General features: G+C 37.2%; 1 protein-coding gene across 3 annotated transcripts in view; it reads left to right on the top strand.

The window, feature by feature from the left end:
- The window catches only part of grip2b (glutamate receptor interacting protein 2b), a 289,022-nt gene that overhangs the window by 159,999 nt on the left and 101,473 nt on the right, over positions 1-27,550 (top strand). The window lies entirely within an intron of this gene.

Raw genomic sequence — 27,550 nt, 5'->3', positions numbered from 1 at the left:
TCTGTAAAAATATATGTGAATTGCATACATTAACATAATGGTATGTTCCACAAATAGTCAAAATGCTCATTATCATCATTAGTTTGACTTTTGTTTTGTCCTATCTCCCTTCCCTCACCCTAAGCTCTCCCTGAGCCAGGTTTCTTGGACTTAAAAGGGAGTTTTTCCTTTCCACTGTTGCCATGTGCTGGCACCTAGGAGGTCGTCTGATTGGTGGGGTTTTCTCTGTATTATTGTACAGTATAAAGTGCCTTAAGCTAACCGGTGTGATTTTAAACTATGTAATTAACATAGATTGAATGATTAGTAGTAGTAGTAGTAGTAGAAGAACAAGAAGTAAATCTACTACTGAATGGGGGGGTGTTTGTGTCTTTTACTGCAAAATATTATACAGCTAAGCAGTTCATCATCTGAAATATATCAAATGACTTTAATCTGTATGTTTTACTTTAATGTCAGCAGTCATTTTGTCAGTCTAAGTGGCCTAGTTTTCAAATAGCAGATAAATAATTTTGAAAAAAAACTCTAAAATATTAAAGAAAAATTCCAATGCACAACTGTCTGTAAGATCACTTAAGCTGCAGCCGACTTTGATTTGATTTGTGACTGAGGCACCGTCTGGCTCGTTTATAATATATGTGCTCTCTTTCAATATCATCACGATTTCATGTCTATATATTTTCTATCTCTTCCCACTACTGCAGAAATTCAGATGCATTGTATTCAATAAGAAACTGAATGGAGTGCATCTGAAATAAGGTCAATGTGGTCAGATCTTTAGAATCAACACTAGCAAAACCTTCAAATATAAATTGCATTATTACCAATTGCTCCAAGTCATCTCGTTACTTAAAAAGTTACCTTTTAATCCTACTTTGGTTCTTGTAATTACTCCAAAATATTACATTCCAGAAACGTCCTTCTGTACATATTGCCACTTGATTAGGTACACCAGTACCAAATCACTTGATTAGGCAAACCTGTACCTAATCAAGTGGCTCCCTGTTACCTTAAATGTCTACTCAGCCAATTAGGTAGCTGTGGCTCTGGATGTATGATCTCTGGCTACTCCAGTCTGCATGTCAAAATGCCCTTAGGAAGATGCTGAACCCTGAGGTGTTCATCGGAGTGTGAATATTAGATACTAGGGGTGCAACGATACACAAAATTCACAGTTTGGTTCGATATTTTTTCGATTAATTTGTCATTTATTAAAATTATAAATATATATTTTAACTCAAAAGTACAGTTTTTAAATTTAATGTTGCTGAAACAACAAAGTAATAAAATAAGAAATCTATCTGATCGAGAAATCACTCATCTTTGGAAAAAGAGAGTTTATTACAGAGAAATGGCTCTTTCCAAAATAAAAGCTATACTATACGCTTCTTTCGGGGATATACTTTCAGCAGCATATTAAACATATCAGGTCCCCATAAGGAGAATCATGTGCTAACGGCTGTCTAAATGACTCGGGTAAAGTTTGTAGCATGCGTGCTTGTTGTTTTTGTCTGCTTCCACTTGTCTTTGCACTAGGATGATGCAGTAAATGTGCAGTCATATTCGTTGTGTTCCCACTAGTGCTGTCAGCTTTAATCTGAAATGACGTTAACGCCGCAACACGGCAAATCTCCGTTAACGAGCTACTGCTGATCTCCCCATGCGTGGGGCTGGACGGCCAACACGTTAACGAGCAAACTGCCCTAACGCACTAGTTTCCACCAATGTAAAGGAGCATTGCGTGGCACATCTGACACACTGTTTTACTTTTGTCCATGACGGTTTACCTTCAGGGTCATACTTCACATGAAGACCAAAATAGAACAAAAGCCAGATCTGAATGAGGGTGGGGGAGGTTCAATTTGCCATGTTGCAACAAGCTTAGCTTCTGTCTTGCTAGCTTGCGCTGCGCTCAGTGGATCTGCGCTCGACAGTGCAGCCTAGACGGATAAGTCGAACGCAGATCCACTGAGCTCTTAACACAGACAGCATCGTCAGAAGAAAAGTTGATAAATTAAATTAAAAATTTAGTATTGTTCGATACATATGCGTACTGAACCGAAAGCACTGTATCGAACGGTTCAATATCGATACAAGTATTGTTGCACCCCTATTAGATACATATAAAAAGTGCTTCCATGAATGACTGGGAATGAGACATGTTGTATAAAGTGCTTTGAGTGCTAATGTAAATTAGTTAAATAGAGTCGAAGTTAAATCCCGCTAAATGGGACATTGGCGCCACCTACTGTAGTAAAATTCACCTTGCAACATCCACAAAGGGCGAGGGATTCTGGGTAATCCTCAGAATAATGGAGGATTCCTGTGAGGTAAGGTATGCGCAAATGTGTTGGGGAGGAAAAATCATATCGCAGGTTGTTAAAGTAATACAGTCTGACCCGATTATTTTTGTTGTTTATACACCATTTGCTGCGGGTCATTTCTCCAGTCTTTATGTTGAATTGAGTGCATGTTTAGGTGAGATTTCTTTATTGGGAAGAGAGGAAACAAAATGGGAGCATAGTTAGCTAACTCTGTTGCTTTCCCATTTAGATCTTGTGCTGATTGCCCACGACATTAAAAGAGAGCATTCTAACCATTGCCTTTTTGTTGTGAATGCAGACCAGAGAAGACACTACACAGAGGTCACACTAAGGTAGAGCAGAAAAGTGCTATATTAGAACTAGTCCATTTACCATTTACCATTTACCACATGGCAGCAACTCAAACCACAGTGCCAGACAAGCTGGTCTGAATTTTTCAGAAACTGCTGATCTGCTGGGAGCTTCCAGCACAGCTATCCCTATGGTTTACAGAGATTATTCCCAGAAGATAAAATATTCAGTGAGTGACAGCTCCCGGGGCAAAAATGCCTTGTAGATGTCAGAGATCAAAGGAGAAGAGTCAGACTTCTTCGAGCTGATTGGAAGATAACAGTAACTCAAATAACCATGTGTTACAACCAAGTCGATTCATTTATGAGCCCAGTGTACCCAACTTCTAATCAGATCATCTTAAAGTAGATTCCTAAACATGACAGTTCACTGTTCTTAAATGAGGTCCAAAGTCATCAAATCTCAATCCAATACAGCACCTTTGGGATGGGAGATTTACAACATGGATACACAGCTGACAAATCTGCTGCAAATCCAGGATGCTATCATGTCAATATCAAAAGCAGCATATATTTTAAACTGATGCTGTAAAAATGAGAGAGTCAGGAATTAAGTTTTAAAAACTGAGGGATATTGTCAAATCTCAATCCAAGGATTTATGTGGCACTGTCTGCAGGCACTTATGACTCTTCATATTTCATATGACTTCTATCCAGACTCTTGTTTTCTGTAACTTTTGGCAACTCCCCCAGACTTCTTCCATTACCATTAAGTTGAAATTTAAGGTTTTTGGGTGAAGTGAAATTTCTCATCACGACTTGGATGGATTGAAATTGACTGCAGATATTCATTTTCAGTACAACGGGAACTCTGGTGACTTCGATGACTCCCTGGGTTTCCTTTTGGTAAAATCACTTAGTCAGTATTATTCTTATTAATTCTTCAGTTTCACCATCAGTTTACTGGACTTGATATTTAGGCCCATAACTTTGTTAACCTCATAGCTCAGACACAGCTAGTAGGGGAAGCTGGTTGAAATTGGAAACTCCGGTGAGATAAGAGGACATTTTTGGATGGTTTTGTTTTTTAACATACTTAAATAACACCAGAAGGAGGATTCATGTTAATTTGGATTTGTGTGGATTTGATGTGATAAAAGACTGGATTGGAAACAGGTGGTCCACTGGACCTGTGTATAATAATAATAATAATAATAATAATAATAATACATTTTATTTAGTCTGACACTTTACATTCACCTTACATTAGTACAACAAAATAAAGACATAAGGTAAACATATAAATAACAACTATAAAAACTGCAGGAGTTTAAGGAGGAAAAGCCTCCTCTGTAATTAGGAGGTAACCAACAAGAAGAAATTGCTCAAGACCTGGAGAGGAAGAGCTTGAGAGTTGAATTTCCAGGATCTGGTGTGTAAACCCACTCCCTATCATTGCAAGACCTATCAAGGTGGGCAAAAAGCCTTTCTCAGGAAGATGCAAGATTGATATATACTGGTTTCCTAATCTTCTGAGTGACCACTTTTTCCTTTTTGTAACCAGGCTAATAATTCTGACCATGGTGGCTTTGCCCCTTGGATTGCAGGCCAGAACTTAGTCTTCAGCCACTAGTCTGCTTCAAAATGAAAATAAACCTTGTGTGCCATATTTTCAGTGTGAGTGTGGTGGTTGGTCATTAGAACTTATTCCTTTCTTGTACAGAGGCTGTTTTATTGCTCATTTCTTAACAACTTAACAACTTAACAACAACAATTGGATTTCTTCCGTTAAAGTTAGGAACTTTTTAGGTCTGTAAAGACATTTATAAAAGCCTCTTCAATAGATTAGTTGTGGGGAAAATGTTTCCAGACCATCAATTTTTTGAGAGAAATTATGACATGCAAATTCGGTATAGAATTAGATTATTTTTGACCAGGGGAAAGTCTTATCAGCTTTAAATGAACTCGAGTGAAGGTTGCAGTATTTGCTCTGCCGTAGTCACGAAACAGAAAAAGCCTCCTGACAGAGCCTCACAGCGCAGTTTCTTCACTCTGACAAAAAGGAAAGTGGCCCTGAGCTTTTCTCACATCTGTCTTTTTCTTTCTCACTCACACTTATTACCTGACACTTGGGAAACATGCTAAACTTCAGAACTGCTGACACCGTCATGCATACATTGTGGTACTAATGTCAGCAGAAAAGTAGACGGGCCATATTTCGATTTTTCTCCACAATTCACTTGAGGTTTCTGTCTTTGTAAGTGTTGTCCTCATTTGACGTTTGTTTCTTAATGATTATTTTTCAATTTTTAGGCTAATTATCACATGTGTGATTTCTCACACATCTTGATCTAACTTCAACAAGCAAGACAGTATGATCCTGAAGGTGTTTTAATGATATAACACTGAATGGTGTCAATCTGTCCTGTGGGTTGTGCTGGCTGAGCATTTTGGTGAATTCATATGGTACGTGATAACACATCTGTCGTATTCTGACAGATGAGCCATGCTGTAAGTGTCTGGCATTACAGTGCTTTCTCATGTAATATTAAAAGAAGCAGCTCTATCCATGTCTACAGCACTATTACCAACAATTCTGACACAAGTACTAGAAATGGGCATAGTGCTACCTAAAAGTGTGCACTAAACTGGGTTGTTTTATCTCAGTGAGGCACTGTTACAACACAAATTATACATCAATGATGCCAAAATTATTGTAAGGTAATACAAACCCACAACTTTTTCACAACTGATTATCCAAGGGATCTGTAATATGATCACTCACCTTGTAAGGTGGTCAGCAGTACTCATGGCCTCAATCTGAGGAGGCCAAGTTCTGCTCACAGTGGAAGTCCCAAACAGTGAACATGTAGAAGATTTAAAACACTTTCAGCAGTTACATGAACATGGCTTACAACATCAGCTGCAGAATGGACCAAGCTTGGGGAGCTTCTCGTGCTTTTTTTCAAGGTGTGGAAGGCTTTGATTTAAAAGTTAAACAGGCTTATTAAAGTCATGTTTTGAGGCAATCCTGCTGTATGGGTCTGAGCAAGAAACTGAATAGTTTCTGGCATGCTTCCTGCTACACTAAATGTTTCCTAGAGGAGCATGCAACAACATGCAGATCTAAAGTAGCCTTTAAGCGTCATCCACAATCCCCGTCTCGATCCTGCTGGTTATGTAAGCATCAAGATGAGACAGGTGCAAAGGTCTTGCTGTGGGGGGCCAGATGCTAAAAGGAGGTATGGTCGACCTTTTCTGATCCTCAAGAATCTGATCGTAGATGATGTTGGACTGCAGAACAACAGCCTCCTATTTGCCAAGCTTAACAGGGATGTCTGGAAGGACATGGTGTCACCAAGGAGAACTGGATAATGATGATGATGTTATTTGGTTTTGAAGGGTCAGAGTATGAAAACGGTTGCATTTGTTTTGTTTTTTTTTATCTGTTTGTTTGTAGTCCCGTTTTTATATACATCATTTTCAAATTGTTTGTGATGATAAATAGCAATATCAGCTCAAGCTGATTTAATTTTGGTGAAAATTGAATCAAGGTTAAAGTCACACTAAATGTGTAGTTAGTAAAAAAATTTATATTACACACAATTTGAAGATGGATCATCTTCAAACTTTATAACAATGTACTAGACCTTGGTGGACATGACCTTGACCTTAACTGTTTGTGTCCAAGGTAAACGTTGACCTTGGAAAAAAAGAATTCCAAGAAACAAAATCAAGTAAATAGCATATGCAATGGCATCCAGAGAGCTGTACAACACACTTTTTAAAATGTTACTACCACCTAAGATACCATAATGATGCCATAAAAAGCTGACATCAGCATGTTGTAATAAAAACAAAACATGACATTTTTTGTGAAAGTTTAGTTTTTTGTCCTTCAGGAGGAGTTGCGCTCTCTGACTGGTTTTGTTGTAGTTCTGGTGTTTTTGTATTTCATTTCTTATATGTGTATATTTGCGTGTTTAATGTATTTTGACAATCACAGACAAGTGAAAAGGTGAGAGCTACCACAACAATACAAGGCCCATCCTCTGAATTAGCATCTATCATAAGTTCACATTTTGATTTTTTAAAATGAAAACAAACGCAGATTAAAGCAGGTAGACAGGAACGATGATTATTAGGACAATTTTAGACTGGTTTTAGTTTTGGTGAGGAGATGAGATTTCAGCATGAAATGGAAGACTGAGGGTACGATTGTCTTTAAGATCTGACTGTGCTTTTTGTTTTAATATGGAGGTGGTAGCCCACACAATGTCAGCAAAGCTCATCCTTATTAAACAGTGAGAACATAATGTATTAAGTCTGCTCTTGAGACTTCTCACTGTTGCTACTTCTGCTCAGCAAGATCCTAACATCAGCAGCTGGCGCACACACCCACACACATATACATACATACATACATACACACACACACTCACATACATGAGCGCATTTGTGTGTGGCTGTTTGCACATACACGTACACAGACACACACCCTGAGCAATTCACAAGATATATTATTTATAGTGTCACTGCAGTGTGAAAGTCCTATTGTATATTATTCATAGTATTATGACATCTGGCTCTCTCTCTCTGTCACACATACACACACACACACACACACACACACACACACACACACACACACACACACACACACACACTGATTTAGAATGTCGTTATAATATGTGATAAATGCACATGCATTGAGGATCAGGCCATATAGTGTGACAGACATTAGGGCAAATATGCCTGAATGGCACAGCTAACAGGGTCCATTCATAGAGAGGTGTCTGCAACAGTGGCTGTGCTTTCTGTGTCTCAGGTGCAAGTGTCAAATGTTCATCAGTTGCTTTACAAAACACAGTCAAAGAAAGCTACTGCCAAAGATAAAATCAAGAAACAATTGCATAGGTCTGACGTTTTAGTGGTGTAGTAACTATATTACTTAAAACAAAACAATCATCAGCTGTTTTTTTTTTTTATGATTACAGTGTCATCTTAAGATCTCACAAATATGACTTGCAAATACAAGTACCATAGTCTTCTCTGATTCTCCCAGAGGAAGAATCCAGCATACCTAGTATGTCCTGTCAGGTGAAGTTTGGCTGCTCTGTGCTTTCAATTGTGACTGTAGCCATGAGAGAGTGTCACAGTCATTGTTAAAGGCTTTAACACTGACTACATGCAGTTTGAGTAGGATGTTTGTCCTGTGGGTTATGCTGACTGAGCATTATGATGAACTCCTAAGAGGGAATGATAACATATTTGTCATATCTGCTAGAAAACACCTGGTTAAGTGTCTGGCTTTATACTGCTCTCTCATCTAATACTAATAGGAGCAGTGAATAGTACCCGCACACAACCACTGCAGCCAAAGCACCATAGAAATAGCAACAACTGTTACTGTAGAGCCAGAAATAGGCATATCCACAGACACAGCCAGACAAAGCAGTTACAGCTGCTCACACTTTGGATGGAGCCCCAAACCTCTGTCAGAGCTTTGCTTTTCTGAAGGAATAATGCGGAATAAACAATAAATGCATGGGAACAGTGTCAGCTCACGTCTGGGCGCCTGTGACTTCAAGGTGCCGTGGAAACAAAACTTTATTCTGTGTTACCCCAATCTGTCAATCTGTCTGTATCCTTTAGATCTGTTAAAGATAAATGTATCCTTATTCATCTAAAATATTTACAATAGCAATTTTTAAATATCCTAAATACTGTTTGTTAAAATAAAAGCATATAGTTAGGTGAGCCTGAAACCTCCCCTATTTATGCTGCAATAGGCTGTAGCTGCTCTGAGCTTCCCGTGATTCAGCGAGTGTTTCTTCTTCACACAAAGTTTTTTGCTCACCTGGTTGTGGCAGATAGACATAGACTTTATTTAATCCCACACAGGGGAAATCCCCTTGTCACAGCAGCACAAAGGACAGGAAGAAAAGGTGAATTTGAGATATATTGGAAAAATCAAAATAGAAAAATACACTTTCACTGAAATGCTTGCTCATAGGGGGTCATCTGCTTGGTGGTGTTTTCTCTGTTTTCTCTGGAATTATTATAGGGTCTTTATTTAGGGTATCTTAAATAAACTGTTGTTGTAATTTGACACTATATGAATAAAACTGAATTGAAGTAAAATCAGTCTTTACTCACTAGCATTTCTCTCTCCTGTCACAGTCACAAATGAAGCATGTTTGCTATAACATGTGTTTTGGTAGTTCTCATGTGGATTATGTATGTGTTCAATAGGGATTTATAACTTACATATCTGACAAAAGAGGGGAAAAGGTGATAACTTCTGCCTTTAACCTCAAGGAAAGTCAACCTAAAGATACGCTGACTGTAAAAAAAAAATGTACATGTACATGTATGTCTGCATGTACACCTCAAGACAACATGTTAATTAATTTGTGTCCTCAGATTAGCTAATTGTTGTTGTGCAACATATCCACGCTTAATTTTATTTTGTAGGAAGTATATGGTGTACACTCAGCTTTGATCAACACATTAACAGCTTCTATTTTTAACTTGCATTGTTTGTAATATGAAAACAATTTTTTACTCTGTGCCATTCATACAGACATTTTAAACATCCTATTTGTATATTTCACATTATGATGAGATCTTATTTCTATGCATAGCTTTTATTTGACTGTTGAGAGTCAGAGATGGTTAATTTTACTCGGTCATTATGTGACTTGATTGGAGCATTAGACAGACAGTGAAAGAAGCCATCTTCATATTGTGTCTGTGTATTTTTGCATAATCACCATTTATAATTTTCATTGTAAATGTTTTATTTACTCAATTGAGGTGGGGTGGGCGGGGGGTATAATATCACTGTGAACTGAGGAGAGCAATGAGCAATTTCTCCCTGGTGTTTTTTTTTTTTTTTACATAATTACACAGTTAATCTGTTTGCTTTTCTACGCGTAAAATAGCTATCTTTGGAGGGTCACTATTTTTATTTTTTTTTGTCGTCTTTTTTTATATTTTAAGCAATTTTGTGGATCTTATACCACGTGCAGGCTTGACTGCTGAGTAAAGAATAGCAGCTGTCAGCCTGAATTCGTTTCAGTTATACTAGAGGTAAAGCGTTTTCACAGTGGACAGAGTCCTTGATGATTTTCCTGTGATTCAGATGTTCACACAGACATTCACAGTCCTACTGGCAGCTAAATTTTCATTTGACAATAGAGGATAATTTTATGTCCAGCATCTTGAGTGGTCAGTGGTCACTTTGACATGTTGAATGGAGAAGTAGAGAATCATAATATGTCCAAGTTAAAACTGACCTAATATTGTTTTCCTTTTTTTCTGTTAATATACTGGATGCTCATGCATGCTTACAATTAACCCCTATGAATTTAAAGCTCAGTTTTCAGATGCTATGCCGTTTATTTAGAGGTGAACTATTTGACATGGTCTTCTCAAGCACACAGCTTTATCTGTGTGAAAACACATCTTCCCCTACCACCTACTGTTCACACCTCATGTTTGCAGTGGGGAGCCAATCAGGTTGTCTTAAACAGAGCGTGTCTTCAAAGGGAGAGCAACTAAAGCAGTTTGTTTCTGACAGTGAATGAACTGAGGCTGCACCAAAGCACAGTGCAGGATAAATGATGGTTATTTTGAACTGTAAATCATACGTAATGTTGCAGAATGACATTTTCCATCAGCTCTACTATAATAGTTGAGCAGTAAAACACCAATATGTGGAGGAAGTGCCTACAAAGTAGTTCAGTCAACTCAAGCCTGACTGTTTCAAATGCATGTATAATTGCCCCCACCCTCCTCAGTCTGGTAATCTATTAAATACTGCAAAACCTTTCACCTTTCTTTCCACCATGTCATCCTATCACAGCAATGGCAGTAAATGATGTGTGTCCCTACTGAACATTACTTCTCATATCAAATATCTAGCATACCCCACTGATGGCCTGTGTGGTGGTCTGTGATCTGTTTATTCCACATAATGTCCCGTCTTTCCCTCTTGGATGTCAGCGCTACTGCTACCCTGTATCACTATCTCCATCCATCCACCATCTCCATGTCCATTTGCAGGCTCTGGGAAGAAACATTTACTCATTACTCCCCAAGACAAAGTTTGTCGTGTAAAGACCATGAGATGAGATGCAACTGAATGGAAATCTCCACAGCTAATTAACTGTGATTAAATTAAAGAGCTTTGGGGTCCTTAGGGACTAGAAAAGCGCTATACAAATACAGGCCATTTGCCATTTAAATGCTTTTCATCGTACGTTTTTTTTCTTTTCAGAGTCACACTTAAATTATTGTTCTGTCTGTGTGTCTGTGCCTTTGTTCAAGGCAAGCTTTGGCATATTTTGTTCATTTTTTGAGTGAATTATAATTTAGTATTGCACTGCATTGTCACCTAGCAACTATGAGAACGTTATTTTGACCAATGTTGTGACGTTTATGATCAAATTTAAAACCATCATTACTTTCAGTTGTGCTTTGTAGAGTTGTGTGTGTGTGTGTGTGTGTGTGTTTTTTAATAAACACAGTTGCTAACCTTGGTGAAAGCAACCGCCATCTAGATTACTTAAATCTATGCGGTTAATGTGATAAGCATTGCCTGCTTAACATTAGCATGTTAACATTGCCATTGTAAACAGATAGTATGTAGATTTTAACATTTGTTGCTATGTCTCGTCTCTCCATTCTCTCCTCTTCTACAGCCTTTCACTTTCCTTATGCTCCTCGTTTTATCACCCCACTTCTCTTTATATTCTTCCTGTGTAATATATTCTAACTCCATTACAGTTCTTGTCCTTCTTTGCATCTTCTCACCTACTGTTCTCATTAACTGTTTTATATCCACACCTCTTATTTCCTCCCTACTGTATAACAGTTTCTTCTACCTCAACCCCTTTCCACCCCCATCTTCTGTTCTAGATTTCTTCTCCTTTCTTTAAATGTAATTTTCTCCTTTTCCTTTCTGTTTCATCCATCTAATATCCCCTGCAGACACTTTTTTTGTCTCCTTCTTCTTCTTCCACTTTCTTTGCCATCAGTGCCCTCTGCTGATTGGTGGCAGCTTCACACCAAAGAAGCTGAGAACACATTCTGTTACAACACCTTTGTGTAACTTTTCAGAAGGTGCCTTTTAGCAAAGTCTTTAATTCCACTGGGGATACTAATCAATGGCCATGCTGAGGTGGACTAGCTCTACTTCTCCTTCATGTCTGAATGGAAAATACCTATTTTAACTTGTGCATTTTTTCATTTCAGATTAATTCCATTTCATTTATTGCAGTTTTGTGATCGGTCAGATGTGACTATATGCGCCATGTTTACTCGTTCCTAATGTATTTTTAAGTGATCATTTTCACCTTGCAATTCTATAATCGTTGAAACAATTTCAAGCTCAATGAGGAAAAAAAAACCTTTTCCAAGTGAAACTGTCACATGGTAGTGTGAAGTTTCTAAGCCATTAAATATTAATTCAAGGTTCATCACATCATTGTGCAGCCATCTGTGGAATTGCCATTAGTGAGAAACAAAAAGGCAGTTAATGTATCAGCTGTTACATGCATCATCAAGTATATCAATACGTTATCTAATACATGAGCATGTCATGTCAAAGTCACTTAATGCTTTGCTATCCTTTTATCCTTTTATTATATAAAGCTAATGAGCGTGACAGGAAAAGAACGAATTGTTATAGATTTCATTTGTCCACAATTTATACTGTGATACAACGGTGCAGATCAGGACATTTTTCTTTCATTTCAACTTTTGCTCAAACGAGTATACCAGACTAAACTTTCTGGACTAAACGCTGAAAGCAACAACTGACCAAAAAAAAAAAAACAAACCCAAAGGAAAAAAAAACTGCGATAATGTAATTATAAAAAACAAAACAAAAACAAGATCATAATTCTGGGAACAGACTGCCACAAAGTCTTTACTGCGTGCTTTTTTTTTCTTTTGTGTCTTCTCCCTTAAGTAATCATCAAAATTTTGAATGCCCTCGACCTAAATCATACAGTGCTATATATGTGATTAATTTATTCTTCAGACATTAAATCCTTAATCAAGAAGTCTTTAGAACCAAACTGCTAAAAAAGACAACAAAGAAAGACAAACTAAACACTGTAGTCTCACATGTTGCTACTAAGACTGTGAATTGCTTTGTAATCCTTTTGTATGGCTCACAAAGACTAGGGTCTTACTGCTGAGCAAATAACTCATCCCATAGGCAGAAATCCAGCTGTGATTAGAAGGAATATGGATTCTGACTTTGGGTGGCTCAAAAATTTAATTACAAATGAAGGCTACAGAGCATATGGAGACATGAGCTGAGGACCACAGGAAGAGTGAATGTTGTTGATTTTGGAGCAGGAGTTGAGCAAAGATTCAGCATGTTCTCCTTTTTCAAAGCACATCTAGAAACTAGCTTCATGCAAGCCTTTAGATTACTCTGACCTTCCCTCTCTATTGATGTGAAGGAAAGAACACAAGGTTTACATCCAGTGCTTTCTTTTCAGTAAGATGAAATAAGAAAAGTAAGTCCATGCAAAGTCCACCATTACAGTCAAAACAAACTAAATGAATGTATGATGTAATAATATTGCCTTGGCATGCAGAAAGCATTCATCTAGTGTTGGGAAAGCGTTGACAGTTGGCAAACTACAAACTGTGTCCCATGTCTTGCGTTTTATATATATATATATATATATATATATAATGTCTGCATTGATTGACTTTGTACTCCCTAGCTTTTTGTTTCTTTCATACGTTAGACGATATAAGCAAGTTTTTTTCCTAGCATTGTCACATATTGTTTTGCATGAAATGGATTAAAATTCTCATTTGTTTGAATTGCAGTGGAAACGGTTGCACTGCCTCAGAGAACATAAGGTCAAAATATGTTATTTTAAACATAGCATTACCTGTGTATACAGACAAAAAAGGGAGTAGACAAGGAAAGCAGAAAAAAATCCTATGTTAGTCCCGATCAGAAGATCAAACTATTCTCAGAAGCTTCAGAGTTGAGGGGAAGCACAGTCTGCTGTGTGTGTATATATGTGTTTGTGATGAATGTTTGATTCTGTCAGGAGAGATTTCTGACATATCTGGAGCAGAAACAGACGACATTTTGCTCATTAGGGGAAAAGGAAGGTGAGAGATGGATGAGCAACGAGAGAGTGAGGGGGAGGACACATGGATGGATAGATAGATAGTTTTGACAAGAAATAATTACAAAAAAATAACAATGAAAGAAACACCACGGAGAAGATGATAAGCTCTAAAACCTAAAGATAGAGAAGGAGCGAAGGGGTGATCATTAAGTATGAGAAAAGGGGTTGGGAAAGAAAGATAATTAAGGAGTTATGGATATTCTTGCATATGAAAGTGGATGACAAAAGTCAGAATAAAAGACATGGACATGAGAGGACAGAGACAAGCAGCAGCAATCAAGTTGCTGTCAGTCTTTGAATCAAGTACTAACACAATCATTATGTAAACAGGGGAAATGTTCAATCTAATAATAATTACAATAATTCTATAATTACAGTAATTCCAACTGGTATAATTATGATAATTTGGAAATTATGCTTTGAAACGATTTTGGAAAACAGCCAGAAGAAACAACAGAGCAGCCATAAATTCAGCGAATTTCACAAAATGTTTCATACCCTCCTTACTTAAAGATGCATGGTGTATTTTAGGGGGAAGCGGCTATGAGTCACAAGCGTTCATTTGCAAATTCTGTGGCTCATGAATGGAGCTGAGCCAACAGTAAGCCTGCTTCTTTGTATTGGGAGAGGAAGATCATGGGGGCCACGCTGTGACTTCAAAACTTCAAACATACTCCAGCAGATCCAATTTCTCTGTGTGGACACTTTACTTATTCAGCACTAAGAAGCTATGAAAGACTTGTTTGATATTTCAGGAGTTCTAATTTGCTTCCCAAAGCAGCTTTACATCTTTACTAAGTAGACATTCTCTTCTGAACCGAGACAGTTGACTGTGAACATGACCTTATCCAGCCACGCATGTTGCATTATTGCTAAAGTGGCTATAAAGAATTGAAGAATTTCACCGTGAGCAGCACACAACTTGCATACTTTATCCATATTTGTCCATTTTAGGCATCACACACACATTGTATGTATTATGTACAGACAGACAGATAAATAGGTGGTTTAGACAGAGAACTTTAGTAAGAAAAATGCAAAATCCATCAGTTATTGTCATTTTTCATGGATATTTTTTTCTTTCTTGAATAAGATTTTTGTTTAGTGCATTAAATATGACCAGTCACATAAGAAGCATTTTCTACAACAATGTAAAAGTGGATGGTCAACTCTTAAAGTAGTGAAAAAACTATATGATGTATATCCAAGTATAACCTAGGCAAATAAGCCATCTTACAACCTGTTCTTCTAAAAATGTCATTTTGACAAAGGATGTCCTTAAATCACTACCAAACATTCCTCAGCTATTTAATCATTCAACTTGAGTAAGTGCACTTTTCACACTTTAGTGAAAAAGAAATTTCATATGAATAGCTTCCACTTTAAAAATCACATTTTTACTTTGACAGGGTGAGTGAGAACGTTTTTTACTCTCAGATGGCACATTTTAATTAAATCATACAGTGTCGTTCAGAACATTACAATAAGAATTTACTGTCATTTCAATAGCTTTGCTACTTAATGTTTAACCTTTTGCTATTAGATATAATTTCAAAATGGGAAGGAAGATGATAAATTTGGTACTTCATTAAAGTATGAACAAGAGTCTGCTTCAACTGTTTTATTGACCAATCCATCCATTTTAACGTCTTTTCGTTGCAGCTATAAGAATAATGCATTAATATTTCCTTACTTCCCCCTTTGGTCTTTTCATACCGAGCTCCATTTCATCATGTGGAGGTCAAAAAATGACATTTTAGAATAGTTCCAGAGAACTGTTGCTATCTCAAAATATTGCTTAGAGGAGACAAAGGCAACTGTGATGTTGAGGATAAAAACAGTGTCGGCTTTACTCTTTTACAGACTCATGCGAGTGAATGCTCTCACCCCATATTAGCTTAATAAATAGATGTGTCTACCATCTACAGTCAACCATGCATGGCTTCCCTTCATGGCTTATTATGGATGAAGCTGTTAACACTGTGGAAAACCCCTGTTTGTTTCAGTTGACATGATTTCTCGAGCTGATGCATTCTGTGTTGCATAAAGTGCAACGCAGACTATTGTAATTTGCAACTCCACATTAGTTTAATGTAGTTTAATGGCGTTTACAGTGTCAATAAGAAGAAGGTCATCTAGGTTTTTAAAAATTAATTACAGCAATACTGTGAGACAAAGAAACAATTAACCTTGCCAAGATATGTCTTTTGTTACATTTTTTACAGACATGCCAGATCCATTGTTTTCAATTAATTCTAATTAAATTTATGCTTCATTCACGCATGTTTATTGTTGTTGTCTTCTTTTTTGTTGTTGTTTCATAGACCAGTATATCAGGTTTTAGATATCCACTTAGACTTCTTGTGACTGTACATTTTAAGGAAATTTTCTCTAAAGGCTGTCATTGCATGTGGATACAAATAATGGAGACCAGTTTAATTAAGAATTTTTTATTTTTATATCTATTTTTATATTTATTTAGAGTGGTGTTCAGGCTACTGTTTTCCCCACATCTTTCTAGATCCCCTTTATCCCAGTTGGGAATTTTCAAAAGTGCAACTTGTTTAAAGGTAGTAACTGATCATATATTTGAGTGAACTTATCCACTTATTAAGAGCATGATTCTTTTGATTACAAAAAACAATTTTTACTTCTTTGTTTGTTGAAAGTAAAAAAAAAAAAAAAAAAAAAACATATGAAAAAAGGCGTGAATGTGAGCGCGAATGGTAGTCTTCTCTATGTGTTAGTGCTGTGACAGCAATCTGTCCAGGGTATACTCAGCCTCTCACCCTAAGACAGCTGGGATAGGCTCCCACTCCCCCACGATCCTGACAAGGATAAGCAGAAGAGAATGGATGGATGGATATATTTTAAAAATCCCTTCTCGCCCATGCAGGCGGTATTTATCCTTTAAGCTCGGGTTCCAGAGGCCTGGTAGCTTGAGGGCTCTGCACAGTACCTTTGCTGTTCCTAGGATTGTGCTCTTCCGAGCAAAGATCTAAGAAACTTATCCAGAATGCTCTGCACATCTTCTTAAGTTCTTCTCTCAGCCCTTGGTATTTCTCAAGCTTCTCATGTTCTTTCTTCCTGATGTCGCTATCAGTTGGTATAGCTACACCTATCGCTACGTTCATCTTCCTTTGCTTGTCCACCACTACTATATCCAGCTGGTTAGCATTCATCTCTTTGTCTGTCTGTATCTGGAAGTCCCACAAGATATTAGCTCAGTCATTCTTATCCACCCTCAGGGACGTGTCCCATTTTGACCTTGGGACTTCCAGGCGATTCTTGGCACAGAGGTTACTGTATACAATGCTGGCCACTTATGGCATTTCATGTATGCACTGCCTGCTAGCTTCTTGCACCTTGCTGTTATGTGTTGGACTGGGGCATCTTTGCATAGTTTGCACTTGGGATCTAGCATTGTGCATACTTGTCTCTATGATATTGTGCTTGGAGCTTGTTCCTGTGCTGCCATGATTAGTGCCTCTGTGCTGTCTTTCAGTCCAGCTTTTTCCAGCCACTGTGGGATTTCTGGGTGTCAGCAAGGGAATAGAGCAATCACCACCTCCTCTATTTAACATTTTTTAACATTTAATCATAAAATGTTTAAAAAATACAAAATAATAAAGATGGTAAATGAAATAATAATTCAAAAACAATAATAAAAGTAATAATAAGCTGTACTTATTCCAGATTATTTTGTTACAGCTTGATGTCATCCAAAAAAAAAGAGTGAACAAGACATCGATTCACTGATCCACACCACAAGGATCTACAGCAATAACACTGGAATGTCATTTGAACTGGAGAAGTGTTTTTGGATGGTAACAAAGAGGAAGAAGATAGTCGAAACTGAGGGAATTGCACTACCTAAAGGCAACATTGCAGATATTGAGGATAGCTACAACTACCCGGGGATCCCACAGGCCGCTAGGAAAGCTGGGCAATGCTGGACTGAAAGACAGCACAGAGGCATTAAACTGGTGTTTCTCAACAACAACAAGTGAATAGATTGTTTGATGCTGTGGACAGCAGATAAAAGCAAAAAGAAAAACCTGAAGGTTCATGTAATGCAGCATGTCAGCCAGAATTTTTCTAAAAATATATATATAAATGAACAGTGAAAGAAAATCATTTTGCAGGTTATTATATTTTATAACACTTTTTGTTTGCTTTTTATTTAAATAAAAAGCCCCATGTACCACATCCAGAATGCTTCATGAACTGACATATCTATTGAGTGCGTGTCCATGATGCTAATTAGGTCTAGCAGAACTCACTATGAATTTTTTATGTTTATGCGTAGGCAAATTGGTGTGTGCGTCTTCATCTATGGTATCATTATTAACTGTGGCAGAACTTTTCCTGCATGCATGCAAGTATTAATTTTTCATTAAACATATGAATAGCAGAAAATGTATAGATATGCATAGCAGGAGAAATAAAGTAGCTTTTTATACACACACCAAAATTAAGACATAATCAAGAATCCAGGGAAATGATACAACTCTTTTATTTTCTGTGTATATAAACAGAAATCTTTCGTACACTATGCTATAACTCCTGATGATACTTCATTACTACTTACTGACTTCATTTAACATAACAAAATAATCTGGAATAAGTGCAGCTTATTATTACTTTTATTATTGTTTTTGAATTATTATTTCATTTACCATCTTTATTATTTTGTATTTTTTAACATTTTATGATTAAATATGACACATTCGTATGTATTTGTATCTTGAAACAGAGGCAAGAAATGGGCAGAAGAAAAAGTAGATTAAAATCAGAACAGGCGAAGAAAAATTATTCAAATTATTCATGTGTCCCTGCCATGGCTTGATAGGAGATTTGATATGCTGCAGAATAACTGGATTCAGAGTACTCATCTCTTCAGCAGCACACCTTTAAGTCAGCAAATCTTTAATCCATTATTCACATGGGTAGACAGCAGAAATCTCTCAACATGTAACTTTTTTTTTTTTTTTAAAAATTGTACTTTTTAGACACATGTCACTGGAATCCTTTCTAGTTAACAGACAATAACAATTCTAATTTGTCTAAAATACAGATTTCCCAGCAAAATTTATGTATTTTTTTTCCCATTTCGAATAGCGTGGAGGATTATGTCCAGCCAGCTCAAAGCCAATCAAAAAAGGAAAAAGATAATGGTCGGAGAAAAATGGAGAAAGAGAAACACAAAGAACATAAAAAAATAGTCAAGGAAAGAATAATTTATAATCTTTAATCTTTTATGTACTCTGTGAGTTAATCACAGTCTTCTGAAGTCTTGGCTGCAGCTCTAACATCTTTTAGATGTTACAGTAGCTGTTTAAAGGCAGCATGTGGTCTTTAGAGCCTTTGACTGCTGAGGTTGAAGCGAAGACAAACTTTGTATCACCCAATCCGTCCATCAGTGTCTTTGAGATTTTCAGTATGATGCGCAGTCACTGGGACTTGCTAATATACAACTATTTAGCTGGAATAGAAATTGGTTAGAATATGTATCAAGGTGTGAGTGAAGGGGTAAAGGCGGACATCTGACCTATATCCAGAATTGGCATAAAGATATTATTTCAGAGGTATGTTACATTTTTCTAAATGAAACAAATTTAATTCACAAAACACTGACGCTGACCTTCCCTGTCATACACAGCCAAAACACAATGCTTCACTTCTGGTCAGGCTAATATGTGTAGAATAATAGGGATAATACTCCAGAGTCAAAGTATTGCTTAAAATTGGAGCTAACTAAATATCGAAATTACTTTCATATTGGATGATTTCCCAATTGACATCCAGTTTCAAACTGAGTGCCAGTAAGGACATAGATTGCCTTTCTATAGCAAAAATAATATTTCATAAACTTTCACCTTCTACATAATGCAGAAGGAAAAATCTTAAAATTGTTGGTTTTTAAAGAAAATAATTTATAGAATCATCCACACTGGTGGTAAACCTGTTGCTTAAACCTCTTGTTATTTGCAGTTACATTGCAATTGTGGAGGACTGTTTGCTTCCACAGAGAGTTCATCCACCATCGTCATCAAGAAAATGAGGAAAATTGATAAATAGAATACAATTGCCAACGTATGTGAAAACCATGCAATCAGCCAATATTGCCTATATAGGCGTATATGGAAATATATATGGGGATTTTAAATATCATGTACTTTGTACCTCTAACCTCATCTTTAAAGTTGAGGTTAGTGGTTATTTCATTTTATGAAATAAAAGACATTTCATAAAATGTCTACATCCTTGTTTTTATTGCCAACAGTTAGGAAACAACACTGGTATATGAGGATTCTAAACATCACATTACAGGGAGTGCAGAATTATTAGGCAAATGAGTATTTTGTCCACATCATCCTCTTCATGCATGTTGTCTTACCCCAAGCTTTATAGGCTCGAAAGCCTACTACCAATTAAGCATATTAGGTGATGTGCATCTCTGTAATGAGAAGGGGTGTGGTCTAATGACATCAACACCCTATATCAGGTGTGCATAATTATTAGGCAAACATCCTTTCCTTTGGCAAAATGGGTCAAAAGAAGGACTTGACAGGCTCAGAAAAGTCAAAAATAGTGAGATATCTTGCAGAGGGATGCAGCAGTCTCAAAATTGCAAAGCTTCTGAAGCGTGATCATCGAACAATCAAGCGTTTCATTCAAAATAGTCAACAGGGTCGCAAGAAGCGTGTGGAAAAACCAAGGCGCAAAATAACTGCCCATGAACTGAGAACAGTCAAGCGTGCAGCTGCCAAGATGCCACTTGCCACCAGTTTGGCCATATTTCAGAGCTGCAACATCACTGGAGTGCCCAAAAGCACAAGGTGTGCAATACTCAGAGACATGGCCAAGGTAAGAAAGGCTGAAAGACAACCACCACTGAACAAGACACACAAGCTGAAACGTCAAGACTGGGCCAAGAAATATCTCAAGACTGGTTTTTCTAAGGTTTTATGGACTGATGAAATGAGAGTGAGTCTTGATGGGCCAGATGGATGGGCCCGTGGCTGGATTGGTAAAGGGCAGAGAACTCCAGTCCAACTCAGACGCCAGCAAGGTGGAGGTGGAGTACTGGTTTGGGCTGGTATCATCAAAGATGAGCTTGTGGGGCCTTTTCGGGTTGAGGATGGAGTCAAGCTCAACTCCCAGTCCTACTGCCAGTTTCTGGAAGACACCTTCTTCAAGCAGTGGTACAGGAAGAAGTCTGCATCCTTCAAGAAAAACATGATTTTCATGCAGGACAATGCTCCATCACACGCGTCCAAGTACTCCACAGCGTGGCTGGCAAGAAAGGGTATAAAAGAAGAAAAACTAATGACATGGCCTCCTTGTTCACCTGATCTGAACCCCATTGAGAACCTGTGGTCCATCATCAAATGTGAGATTTACAAGGAGGGAAAACAGTACACCTCTCTGAACAGTGTCTGGGAGGCTGTGGTTGCTGCTGCACGCAATGTTGATGGTGAACAGATCAAAACACTGACAGAATCCATGGATGGCAGGCTTTTGAGTGTCCTTGCAAAGAAAGGTGGCTATATTGGTCGCTGATTTGTTTTTGTTTTGTTTTTGAATGTCAGAAATGAATATTTGTGAATGTGGAGATGTTATATTGGTGTCACTGGTAAAAATAAATAATTGAAATGGGTATATATTTGGTTTTTGTTAAGTTGCCTAATAATTATGCACAGTAATAGTCACCTGCACACACAGATATCCCCCTAAAATAGCTAAAACTAAAAACAAACTAAAAACTACTTCCAAAAACATTCAGCTTTGATATTAATGAGTTTTTTGGGTTCGTTGAGAACATGGTTGTTGTTCAATAATAACATTATTCCTCAAAAATACAACTTGCCTAATAATTCTGCACTCCCTGTATAGTTTGCATCTAAATATCATGTCACACTTGACCTCTGATCTCACTTTTCTATATCACAACTGCCTTTCTTTTAAGTTGACTCCAAAACAAATGATATCTTTACCGAAAGTATACAAGAATGAGCAGTCTAATTAGTTAGAAATATACTGAAGTATAATATTATACACTGCTCAAAACAATTAAAGGATCACTTTGAAAACACAACTGTACAAAAGGCCAGCCAGTTCGCAGAACTCACGAACGGAGCCACATCTGCGGAGTAAGATATCAGCATACTGCTGCCGTTTAGCCAATGAGCGGTGAGGCAACCCAGTCTCTTCACCTCTTGAGATTGTGCTGGGAGACACGGCAAACATCCTTGCCTGTTTTGATCTTTCATCCTGGAGGATCTGGACTACCTGTGCAATCTCTGAAGGGTCTAGGTATCACTTCAGGCTACCAGTAGTGACACTGACTATAGCCAAATGCAAAACTAGTGAAATAAATGAACACTAAAGCAGCTGAAACTGATCAACTAACCCCTCTGCTACTTAACTGACCAGATCAATATCCCAGAAATGTAACTGATTTGAAGCTATGCTTTGAATAAAAAGTATGCCTTTTTTTCTTTTTTTCTGAGCAGTGTGTAATAAGCTAAAGTTATTATTATTATTTGACCTACAGAATAAAAAACATGTTTCAGAAATGCCATTGCAGCCTATCAGGAGAAGCTGCCCAATTAGATTATGACTTTAGTCCCACTTGTCCTGTTAGATTACACCAGGGGTTCTTGATTGTCGAATAAAATTAAACTCCTGCCAGACTGAGTGGTTGTACAGGAAGTTGTCAGTAGCTGGGACCTGTCAGTATAAGTTAGTTCTATTTACCTTAACTCTTTGTGTGTGTGTGTGTGTGTGTGTGTGTGTGTGTGTGTGTGTGTGTGTGTGTGTGTGTGTGTGTGTGTGTGTGTGTGTGTGTGTGTGTGTGTGTGTTAAACACTTTGCTCCTGTCAACTGCTATCTCCAATAGAAGCTGCCATTCGATTTAATCAACCCGACATACCAGGTGGGACAGAGTTAATCAATCTAGCTCAAGCTGGAGGAAAAGAAGCTGTTCTGTGGCTAGATTCAGTTTGAATTCATCATGCTATGAAAACCTCTAAGGTTGATGGGGAAAAAATGACGGGGCATGAGAGGTGATATAAAACCATATGAAGAAATACTGGATTACATTGTGCAGAAATACTACAGACACTGAAAGTCCAGAGGATGTTCTAATAGGTTAACTTTGCACCTTTGCAAGTGTAAAAGAAAAGAAAATACTGCCTCCACATCAGCTGCTCACGTATTCTGAATCATGTTATGACTCATGGTCCTGTGTGATTCAATGGGTACAAAAACAGTAACAGTTCAGTTAACAGTAAGAGTTCAGCACTTGTTCACCATCAAAGGTAAAGGCAGCCAACACGAAGTCCACTGACACCATGAAGACCAAAGTCTTTATGCAATCCTGTAAAGGTTAAGAATCCATTAGGTGAAGAGGATAAATCCAAGTGTCACTACGGCCAAATTGCAGAATTTGTAAATCTAAGAGCATTGGTTCATGCAGACTAAAGGTTAATAACTTATATGCCATTGGTTTACAGCTGTAACTTTATCTGATTCAGTTCCTGCTCACATAAGAAAGACATGCATAACTTTCATCCTCAGCAAGAATTATATATTATATCAAAGCCTGAGTGACCCCAAAAAGCAGAAACGGAAGACTTTATAGACTGGCTGATGCAAGCTACTGTAGAACATACAACAGCTAAAAAGCCACACGTCTCACATCTTTTGTCCTTTTGCATCAATTTTTAGTGCATATTTTCTGTAACATCAAATGCATGTACTGTAAAAAGTGAACTATAGGAAACAATTTTAGACCAAGTGTCACAGCAGCCTGTGTTTCTATACAAATGTTTGCATTTACCTAAGGCTTATTCACTTTGTCTTGGTGTGAAAAACCTTGAGGAAAGACAAAAGTGTTCGACTGGATGAAATAAACATGAGGAGCACTTGTTTTATATATCATCTTGGATCTAATGTTTTAGCCATATCAAACTGATTAGAGCCTTGTATCAGAAAATTGGGTCAGTGGTATGATAGTTTAGCTGGCCTCTTAGTCTGCTCCAGTCTAAAGGCTGATTACAATTGGGAAAGACAGAAGGTGTGTGCATGTGTTTGTGTTTCAACCATCCAAAGATGTGGGAAATTAATCCAAAAGAGTAAATTACACATTTTGATATAGTTGTTACAGAAACATGCTAACCTACGCTACCTCATGCTTCCTGTCTTCCTTTTCCATACGTCTAAGGGGAGCTGATAAAGTTATGTCACCTTGAGTTTATTCTACTAAAATATGTTTGAATGCTAAAAATAATACACAGCAAAATCTTAAATTTTTCAAGCTTTGAGTTGCATTGTGGGTGCTGTAGACTAAATGTTTTGACAAGGATGAATGAGCAGATTGACATGCACATACTTGGCCAGCGTTATTGATTTTGATTTTGTGCTATACTACTTCACAAATACAGTCAGTCCTGTGAACTAGCTACTTTCATGTAACCCCGTCCATCCTACATGTGTAATATGCATTTCTCCTTGTATCAAACGTGCCCTAACAATTTGATGGTCTATTTATGCTGCAAAGTTTCCCATCTCTCCCTCTGGCATGTCAGTGTCACTGCTGTTGCATCACTTCCTGTTGTTTCCATTCCTCCACCATTTCCACCACTCCATCTCTAGGCTCCATGGAGGAATCTTTACCCATTATTCCCCAACTTCTATATGTAGCATATATGTGCGGAAGGATGAGCTCAGAAACTAGATGCCAGGTTCTAAATATATTCTATTGTAATCAATCATTTCAAATGTGAGTAATCTGACTGAACAGTGATGTCTGAATGCAAAAAGAGAGCCCAGGAGGGGAGTGAAAAAATAAAATATGACAGTTTTTTTTAATTAATAGCAATATGTGTAATTTGTATTGTTGTGTTTTGTATGTGCATGTGTTTCTCTGCTCATCAGTATTTCCTTAATATGACAAGTAAGAGAAGTGCCCAGGTTTTAGCATAAGTTCATGTGGTCTGCACAACCTTTATGGGGAACACAAGTTAAAACAGCTTAACAAAACTGAAAACCCCCAGATAGAAATAATAGGTGTGTGTGAGTGAACTTTATTGCTGTCTATGTTAGTCAGAAAGTGAAGTACACAGTACGCACTATTAAAGAAATGGTGAAAAAACTGGCAATAAAAATGTTTGGCAAATTGTATTTTTTGTGCTGTAAATAAGGCAAGACAGCAATGCTAGGAGAACATTTTACTTCACAAGTAAATATATTTAGTTTATACCTCAGTACTGGAGACAGCTGTATATTAGTACCCTCAAACGTTAAAACTGATACATTAAAACACAACCAAAGCCTAATGATCAGTTTAGCTTATGTCCAGATAAAAGTAAAATTCCGTTTCCTACATAACCAACTGATTGCTTACATATTTCTGTGAATATAACTTTACTGTATAGCTTTCTTGGTTGGTATTAGTCAGATGCAGTGTCTCTCTGCAGGCTGCACGTATAAAACCTATTCCTTCAGAAGATAAATTATATTAATATTAATCCAAAAGACTTAATGTAACTTGATCCAGACCACATTATGTGTTAAGCATAAATTCCTATTGTGAGCTAACCAGGTAAAAAGAGAGCCACCTTTTGACACTGAAAACTGGCTGTATGTTCACCATACCTCTTTAAGCCATTAAAGATACTCACTTGGCAGTACATGCCTTATAAAGTGAGTTAAGATCACAGTTCTTCTGGCCAAATTTTGGGTTAAACCATTGCTAAAATATGCTGGGTTTCTGTAAAAACTGACAGTTTTTAGTATGAAGTTGTAGGTCATGCACTGCGCTTGTGGATGAGAGATATATAAAAAAAGTACAGCAAGTGCAAGCACCAGGAGACTTTTACATCTTTTCTTTGTATCTCGAAGGACCTCTCATGTCAGATGATTCACTGTTAACCAAGGAAAAGATGAAAAGACTTTCCCCCTCAGACAGCAAAACCTTTTCTGACTCCTTTCCTGGGTACTGTGTCACTGCAAGTTAAAAAAAAAAAAAAAAAGAACTGAAATGGAAAAAAAAACAAGAGCTATCTATACACTGAAGACTAAATGAAATTATTGCATCATACAGGATGAATAAGTGATGATTTTTAAAAGTCTCCCATTTAGTCAATCTGCCAAAAATATTCTCAGTCTGCAGGGGATGGACACAGCAACATTAATGTCTGTTGTTATGCCGGCAGTCTAATGTAACCTAATGCAACATCACTGCAACTATGTGAAGCATATAATGGTTTTGGTAAAACTTACTGTAATGTTAAGATGCCCTTATTCATGTGTTTGGTAGCAGTTTAAATGTTATTTCAATCAACTACTGACCGGGGTCTCTTCTAAGAACCGTGTTGCTTACCAGCCTCCACGCTCTCACTTCTGCCTGTGCCATTTTGATATTATGGCATTTTCTGTATCTGCTCTTCATTGTTTCTGTGGCACGAAGAAAGAATTTTCCACAAATGTTATATGTTTAAAAGTAACCTAGTCAGTTTTGAAGATTAACAAAGACTAACACTGAGCAGTGCTGATTTTCTAACACTGGAAAATAACTCAAAATGTTAGAACTATTCCAGTGTTAGAAAATCAGCACTGCTCAGTGTTAGTCTTTGTTAATCTTCAAAACTGACTAGGTTACTTTTAAACATATAACACTGTCAAAAGTGTTAATTTAACACTCAACAGTGTTGTATTTAACACTCAGAGGTGTGGACCCATATAGACACTCTCCAGTGTTAATTTAACACTGGAGTTTTTGCTGTGTATGAAAAGATGAAAGGATTCCTTCCTAAGACGGAAACTTGTAAAACTTTTCTTTGTGACAGTTTTTGGACAAGTGTGACTGTGCCTCCATCTATGAGAGTCAGAAGCCTGTCGACTATAGTTTTATTTATGCGCTTTCATTTGACTTGCTTAATATTTGCTTGTTTAATCAATGTCCTGTTTGGCAGCATTGTGGTGGAACAGTAGATTTTTGTTATTTACCTGCTTGGAGGATTTTCTTTTTTTCTAGAGTTCTGCTTAACTGCATTTAATAAATGTGCGTTATTGTGAGCTCAATGACAGAATTGTACACAGAAATTACAACAGAGCTATACAGTACTTACTGATTGTCCAGGTTCACCGCTGTAAGCACTTGTGGACTCAAGACTTTTTAAGTCTTGAGTAAAAAAATTTAAAAAGAGACACAGTAGGTCTAGTGTGTGTGAGGACTTATTGTCTTATTGCATTCTGCTAAATGTACAGTATGTCTTAGAATATAAAGGTTTCAGCCCTTTGTGACACCAAAGTGAAAAAACAGCTGATGTCACATTCTGACTGTAGACAAACAGTACCAAGTTTTAAGCGTATGTCTAATCTATTCAGCTGACTTTGTTTCTTTGTTCTCAAATCCCAGACTTTTCCAAGCTGCTAACATTTTTTGGTGGCACAGTGTCTCATTTCGCATATTAATACACTTCTCTGTGGTTTGCTCACAGAAACAGCAGATTGGTGTAAACTAGATGCACAAACTGTTTGTCAGCCCATGTCTTAACTAGTGCTGTCAAGAGATAAAAAAAAAAAAATAGAGATTAATTAATTATGATTTTTAATTAATTGATCTAATTAATCTCTTTTTTAATCTCACCTAAAAATAGCTGAGGAAAGCCCTCAACTTATTGTGGCAGACCAAAAGACTGATATAACAAAGAAAGTGACTTTATAAAGTCATTTATTGTTTAACAAACGT

Source organism: Maylandia zebra, linkage group LG5 (assembly GCF_041146795.1).
Source record: "Maylandia zebra isolate NMK-2024a linkage group LG5, Mzebra_GT3a, whole genome shotgun sequence".
NCBI classification, from domain to species: domain Eukaryota; kingdom Metazoa; phylum Chordata; class Actinopteri; order Cichliformes; family Cichlidae; genus Maylandia; species Maylandia zebra.
This window is presented reverse-complemented; position numbering and strand designations above follow the sequence as displayed.